We start from the raw sequence: 7,781 nt of genomic DNA, 5'->3' as shown, positions 1-7,781 counted from the left end.
TTAATTGGCATAAAACGCAGGCTCTTAATATAGGATACGAGACTTCGGTGATTGGCGCCGTGTCCGGGACTTTTCATTATTCTTGGCGTACGGACTTTATTACATATTTGGGGGTCCGCATTACTAAGTCGGCTGGTTCCTTATTTAAATCCAACTTTCTACCGCTTTGGAATAAAATCTGTGACGATTTAAACAGATGGTCAAAACTGGAGATTTCCTGGCTTGGCCGTATTGTCTCTTTCAAAATGAATTCCCTCCCCAAATTGCTTTACCTCTATCGGACTTTGCCCATAGCTTTGCCTTCTGGATTTTTTCGCACGATGCAAACCAGACTGTCTAAATTTTTTTGGCTCCACAAACGGCCCCGGCTTCCGTATCATATTTTACAGCGCTCTAAATTACTTGGTGGTTTGGGTATTCCTAATCTCAGGCTCTATTATCTTGCCTCCAACCTGGCTCAAACCCTTCTTCTCTTTTCAGATCCATCTAGGGTGGCCTGGGTGGACCATGAATCCTTGTTTACTTCCCCATTTTTGTTACGAGATCTTCTGTGGCTTCCTAAGAATTCTAGACCTCCACTGCCGGATGCCTTACCCACGACCTCGCTCTCGTTGGCAGTGTGGGACAAACATAAATCCATGTTGCGGTTTCCTGATCACCTTCTCGGGCATGCCCCATTGTCTTCGTTGAAACCCGTTATCCCTCATGTCCACTTAGATAATTGGATACGTTGTGGTGTCACTTCGGTATCCCACTTGCTCTCCGGGGGTCGTCTACGTTCTTTCCAGGACCTGCAGAGTACTTTTTCCCTGCCCAGTCGTGATTTCTTTAAGTATCTACAGGTTCGGCACGTCCTTTCGCAGCATCTGAGGGACCTCCCTGCCTCCTGTCCTGACTCCCCGATCGTTCGGCTTTGCCTGAAAGCCCCTTGTGTTCCGGGGGCCATCTCGGTTTGTTATACTGCTCTATTGGGTCACGGGTCTGATGACAAACTTCCATTTATGCTACAGTGGGAGAGGGAACTTGGCAGGGAATATGATGTTCAAACTTGGTATCATGCCCTCTCCTCGTTTCAGGGGGTCTCAAAGAATGCTACTCACTTCGAAACCAATAGGAAGGTTCTCTTTCGGTGGTATTATGTTCCTTCCAGGCTAGCTAAAATGTTCCCCTCCTCCTCCCCATTGTGCTGGAGACAGTGCGGGGAAGTGGGCTCCACGCTCCATGTATGGTGGGGCTGTCCTGTGCTTAAACCCTACTGGACGGCTGTTTTTCATCTCATAGTGGAATTGTTGCATATTCCAATAGCGGCCGAGGTGGAGATTGCGTTGTTAGATATGTTTCCCCCGTCATTAGCCTCCCCATTGCGAAAACTACTGGGTCATGTCTTGATCGCAGCCAAGGTTTGCATTGCGCGTAAGTGGAAGGACCCACTCCCCCCCACAATTCAGGACGTCTTGTATGCGCTTACTACAACCCGTACTTATGAACAGATGGCGCATTCCGCCTCTAACACTCCACACATTTTCCATGACACTTGGGCGGCCTGGGATGAGTATTATACTGCTACATTCTGCCCTATGCCTAGTGGTTATATCCTGAAAGATTTACGGACTGTTTGGTATCGGAAGGCGACTCTGGCATCTTGATTACCTTTGGGCTTCTTCTCTTTCTTCTACTGCTGTCTTCTTCTCGCTCTTTCCTCATTCCCTTTTTTTTTTTTTTTTTTTTTTTTTTTTTTTCTTTCTTTTTCTCTTTTTCTCTCCTTCCTCCCCCATCCCCTCCCCATCCCTTCCCCTTCCCTCCCCCGTCCCTTCCCCTTCCCTGTTCCTAAAACTGTAAAATCCGAGATCTGTGTGACATATTGTATACATGTTATACCCATATGCTATTTCTACATTGTTTTTCCGCATTGTATGGCGGTATACTTGTAGTAATGTCCAATTGTAATGCGCATTTTTTTTTCTGTTGTTTTTCTTTATGTATTTACTCCTATGCATTACATGGAGGATACTTGTGTTATTTTTATGTCTGATCTCAATAAAAATTCAGTTTAAAAAAAAAAAAAAAAAAAAAAACATTCTCAAAAATGTATTGTGAGCCCTTCATTCTAATGTGAATAAATCATTACAACATACAGGTAAATATGAAACAAATTATAATTACAATGATTTATTATAATTGTATTTATAAGTTCAGCCACATGAAACGCTACAATCTGAAAACTTAACCTAGCAACAGGCAGCAACCCCTTTGCTCTTTTGTGCTAATGCTGAACTACAAGTTTGCAGTCATTCATTTAGCTGTTTTCTCCAGATAAACACAAGGCAGAGCCTGCTCTCTGCTAATCTACAAGGGGAAGAGGTACGGGGAGGAGGGGGTTTAGAGTAACTTCTTCCTAAAGCTGAGTCAGTAAAGCTGGGAAGAATATCACCATTTGCTTGATGGTTCCAAAAAGGAAACCTGAGAAGAAAAAAGAGGACATCCTCTGAGGGTGCAAGATTAAGAGGCTAGGTACATCTCGGCAATTGGGGTATGTGTTTGAAATATGTTTGGTACTCTCCACTGACAACGGTTTATGAGGATAAAGGTCTCTTTGGGTTCTTTTGTTGGTTGACAGTCACAGATGAAACCAAAAAAACACTTTTACATAGAAACATAGAATTTGATGGCAGATAAGAACCATTCAACCTATTTACTCCACCAGTGTTTCTACTAGGCTACCAGCCATTAGGCTTACAAGCGCTTTACCTGTAACTAATGTGTAATGACATGTTAATGCTGTGTTGACAGTTTTATAACGTGGAAAGTACTAATGATACACATTACATGTCTTATTTCTGTTTACAATGTTTTTTGTTATTTTCCATTCCCTTCTTTCCCCTGCTTGTGACAAATCTGCGCTTAATGTCTGGCTATGCCTTACATCATTTCTTTTACAGCCTTTGCATATATTTTTTTGCTGTAAATTAGCCGCTGTCTGGGGTGGAGGGATCTACTGATTTTATATTTAGGTTGAACTGTAATTTATTAATCCTCCCGCTGTAGTGGTATTGGACTTAGTCATCAGGTTGTCTGAGTGGATGGATGATTCTTCTGCCCCTACTGGCTGCAGTGACAGCTGGTGAGCCTTTGGACATGTTTCGTTTGTAGTAGAACTGCCTCAAACCACAAACCATCATGCAACCAGGAAGAAAGCACGCTGGTGAAGCATCCTGGTAAGACACAGGGATGAGGACCAACATATACCTATAAAGTAACGTGGGTAAGGGAGATTGGAGGTGCTATTTAGTGTGATGGAATATTTATCTGTATCTTTTATATTTTATGTATCGTTAACATAAAAACCTTTTATAACAAAAGAAGAGAGTCCGCAAATTGTTTCTTACACCTTCTCTATCTGTATCTTGCTCTAGGGCTTTGCATCCAATGTCATACAATTTAGTAGGTTGTGTGTAGAGTTGTCATATTATTTTTAGTTATAAATACATAATTGCAATTTATGTTTAGCAATTTAGACACTTTCCGGATTTTTTTTTACTCTCAAAAGAGATTAGGATTGCTTTTGTATATATTGTAAAAAATGGTCATGCTATTACTTGCACAAATTTTTTCTTTGCATTGTTATATCCAGAAATTCTTGGGTTTGGACAAACAAACTTATTACAGTTCCAATTGCTTGACATTTTGACGTTTGTCCCAAAAAGTATATATATTGCTGTGTCAGGTCTATATGTCTTCTCTGACCCTGAAGAATGGAATTGCTGGGGGTCCAAGAATAAATGACGTAACTAGTCTGCAATATGTCTAGAGAAGTTAAACAAGCTGATCTTAAGTGTGCTAGAAAGCATTGCTTGGTTAAAAAATAAAAGCAGTGACTACATTTCTAATTGGATCCCCGAGAGTGGTCTGCTGACAGGCATAAGGAGCTGGAACAAAGTGTAAAGTGGTGACTTACATCTGGGATTTGATGGCAGATAACATTTCAACCCATTTTTTTTTTAATTTTTCATTATGTGAAGATTTAGAACGTAATCTGTCCTTGCTTTTGTCTTGGATTCAGGATAGCTTCATGCCTATCCCATGCATATTTAGGTTCCCTCACTGCATTATCTTCTATCATTGCTGATGGGAGGCTGTTGCATTTATCTACCACCCTATGCAATGTGATGTCATATCCCAAAGCTCAGCATTAACAGCCAGCCCATGGAGCGAGGGAATACTGGAACAGTGTCCCAATTTTGTCTTGTTTTGCTTTATGTTGCATATAGTTTAAAATTATTGAGAATGCTAGCATAAAAATGATCATTTTGCTTAGATTACTGTTATGGAATGTAACCAGGAAAGGTAAAAGGATCTTAACATATATATAGCCTGGAAGAAAGACGTGACAGGGGGGAAATGATAGAAACATTTAAATACTTAAAGGGAATCAACACGATAAAGGAAGAGAGTTTATTTCAAAGGAGAATTACCGTATTTGCTCGATTAAAAGACAAGGTTTTTTTCAGAGCAAATGCTCTGAAAAATACCCCTCGTCTTATAATCGGGGTCGTCTTATAATCAGACCCTCAGATCCTCCTGTCTCCCCCCAACCCACTTACCAGTGCTTCTGAGTCCCCGGTGTGTAGCCGGGGCAGTGTGTAGATGTCTACGCGATTCGCGTAGACAACTTACGCCGCAGCCGGAAGGAGGTGTGGAGCTGTCAGAGATCAGAGTTCCCGGTAAGTTTGTGTGGGGGGGGCATAGTGCTCTATGAAATGCCACTTTGCCTCCAGAAATGCCTTTTTAACTCTCTATATGCCACTCTGCCTCCTGAAATGCCTTACACCTTCCTATATGCCACTCTGCCCCATAATATGCCTTTTAACCCCCTTAATGCCAGAGTGGCATATAGGGGTATAAGGCATTTCTGGAGGCAGAGTGGCACATAGGGGGTCAAAAGGCATATCATGGGGCACAGTGGCATATAGGGTTAAAAGGCATATCATGGGGCACAGTGGCATTTAGAGGGTTAAAAGGCATATCATGAGGCACAGAGGCATTTAGAGGGTTAAAAGGCATATCATGGGGCACAGTGGCATATAGGGGGTATAAGGCATTTCTGGGGCAGATGTGCATAACTGGGGGGGCAGGTTGGAAAATATAAGGAAATAAAACCAAAATATTTTTCTCAATCATAGCTTTTATTAAAAATATTGTTTACATGAATTAACATTTACTGGTAAAACTTTTTTCCTATGGGGTCGTCTTATATTCAGGCTTTTTCTTTTATTCCTAAATTAATATTCGGATTTGGGGGGGTCGTCTTATAATCGAGCAAATACGGTACTACCACAACAAGAGGACATAGTCTTAAGCTAGAGAGGCAAAGGTTTTAAGGTGACATCAGGAAATATGACATTATGGAAAGGGTAGTGGATGCATGGAATAGCATTCCAGCAGAGGTGGTTGATGCTAATACAGTGAAGACATTTAAGCAAGCATGGGATAGGCATAAGGCTAAGCTAGATATAGGATAAGGCCAGGTACTAAGGAAAGTATTCAGAGGTTGGGCAGACTGGATGGGCTGAATGATTCTTATCTGTCGTCACTTTCTATGTTTCTCATAAAACATCATACTTGCCTGGCAGGACATTTCATTTTTGAGTGAAGTGGAATCTGCAGACATATTTAAGTTGAATAATTCTGCATTGCTACATACTATTAAATCTGACCTGGAAGACTGGGGGAAGCACTTTATTTCATGGTTTGGGAGGTCAATAATATAAAAATGAAGCTGTTACCTAGGTTGTTGTATCTTTTTCAAGCCCTTGTCGGTTCCCTTTGTTCTTCCAGATATAAACTCTCTATACAAGTCGGTGGATGTCTTTATATGATAGAATACAACACATAGAATAGCAAGACCCACCTTATACCTAGAATACAATCTTATGGGTGTTGGTTATCCCCAGTTTTACATCTGGCTTCCCGAGCATGAAGGGCTTCTACATTTTGTCCTTGTTTCCTCATTGTTTCTCTTCTTTTCTTCTAAGAATTACTTTGTTTTTGCAATTAGGACACATAAAAGCACAGTACTGTGTGGTTGCTGTACATGCTTTGTTGGATGTTGGATATGAGGTTTTACTATACATAAAACATGTTTTTACAAAAGGAGCAGATACCAGATGCATCTCTAAAGAGATAAGCCGTGTTGCTTATCTTGTTTCCCATTATCATGACTTTGAGAAGTACAAAGTCACAGAGGGAAAAAAGAACAGTAGCTCTCATGTGAAATAATAAATTCTATTTCCTGAATTCCTTATCAGGAACAGTAGCTGTAATGTCAAACACTAAACTCTATTTCCTGTATTTTTTTTATCAGTATGTGGATTATCAGCTAAAAGAAAGGTATACAGTTTAAAGATATTTCTAGAAATTTACTAGGGAACCAAACTCCTTTAAGTGACAGATCCAAAGTTACTTTGTCCAGAGAAAACTTCTTGGTCTTTGGGTTAAGATCAGATCTGTAGGAACGAAAAGGCATGACTGCCTCAATGAATATTTCTGTTCAGTTTTTACATCTGAAAGTGAAGGAAAGGGATCTCAGGAAAAAATGAGTCATTTGATACATGTGAGTTTATCGAGGAAGAGGTTCTACTTCATCTGTCTATAGTAAAGACAAATAAGTCAATGGGGCCTGATAGGATACACCCCAAGTTATTAAAAGAGCTTAGTGGCATACTAGCAAATATGTTACGTGATTTATTTAACCAATCATTGTTAACAGGACTAGCCCCAGAAGACTGGAAATTAGCAATTGTGTGAAAATTCACAAAAAGAGTTGGGCAACTACAGGCCTGTGGGTTTTAGGATTGTTGAACATCTAAAGACAAATGGGTTTCAAGATGAATAACAACATGGGTTTACCTCAGGAAGATCATGCCAAACAAATCTTACTGATTTTTTTTATTGGGTGACTAAAATAATTGATCAAGGTGGTGTAGTAAACATTGCATATCTAGATTTCACTAAGTCTTTTGACACAGTCCTACATTTATTGAAGATGCATCAATAAACTGCAATCTCTGAGTTTAGATCCCAATATTGTTGAATGGATTAGGCAGCGTCTGAGTGACAGAAAACAGAGAGTTGTGGTCAATGGAGTATATTCCGAACAAGGTCTTGTTACCAGTGGGGTACCCCAGGAATCTGTACTTGGACCCATTAGCAATTTTGCAAAAGGTATTGATGGTAAGGTATGTCTTTTAGTTGGTGATACAAATATTTGCAATAGGATTGATGTTCCTGGAAGGATAAGTCAAACTGCAAATGATTTATGTAAACTGGAAAAAAGGTCAGAGCTGTGTCAACTGGCATTTAATGTGGTTAAATGCAAAGTACTGCACCTGGGGCATAAAAACCCAAGGGCAGAGTATGGAATAGTTGACACTGTCCTAACCTCAAAATGCAAGGAAAGGGATTTTAGGGTAGTTGATCGAAGGGCTATTAAAATGGTTCATGGATTTCAGGATAAAACTTACCAGGAAAGGTTAAAGGATCTTAACATATGATAAATAGATTACATAGGCTGAACGGTTCTTATCTGCTATCACTTTCAATGTTTCTATGATGGCAACTTGCCCCTGAAGATTTGCTTTTCTAGGGAAGGTGGGTTGTCCATTTGGGCTCCTGCCACCCCCTTAAAGACTCCAGTCACCCCTCTCTTCAAAGAGGGACCAAGAGGAGCCAACCCTCTCGCAAACCTTTTTTGCCAAGATGGGGTTGCATATTCTTTTGAGGGG

The sequence above is a fragment of the Sceloporus occidentalis genome, unplaced genomic scaffold (assembly GCF_023333645.1).
Source record: "Sceloporus occidentalis isolate IW3139 unplaced genomic scaffold, rSceOcc1.0.p SCAF_17, whole genome shotgun sequence".
Classification (NCBI taxonomy): Eukaryota; Metazoa; Chordata; class Lepidosauria; order Squamata; family Phrynosomatidae; genus Sceloporus; species Sceloporus occidentalis.
Note: the sequence above shows the minus strand (reverse complement) of the source record.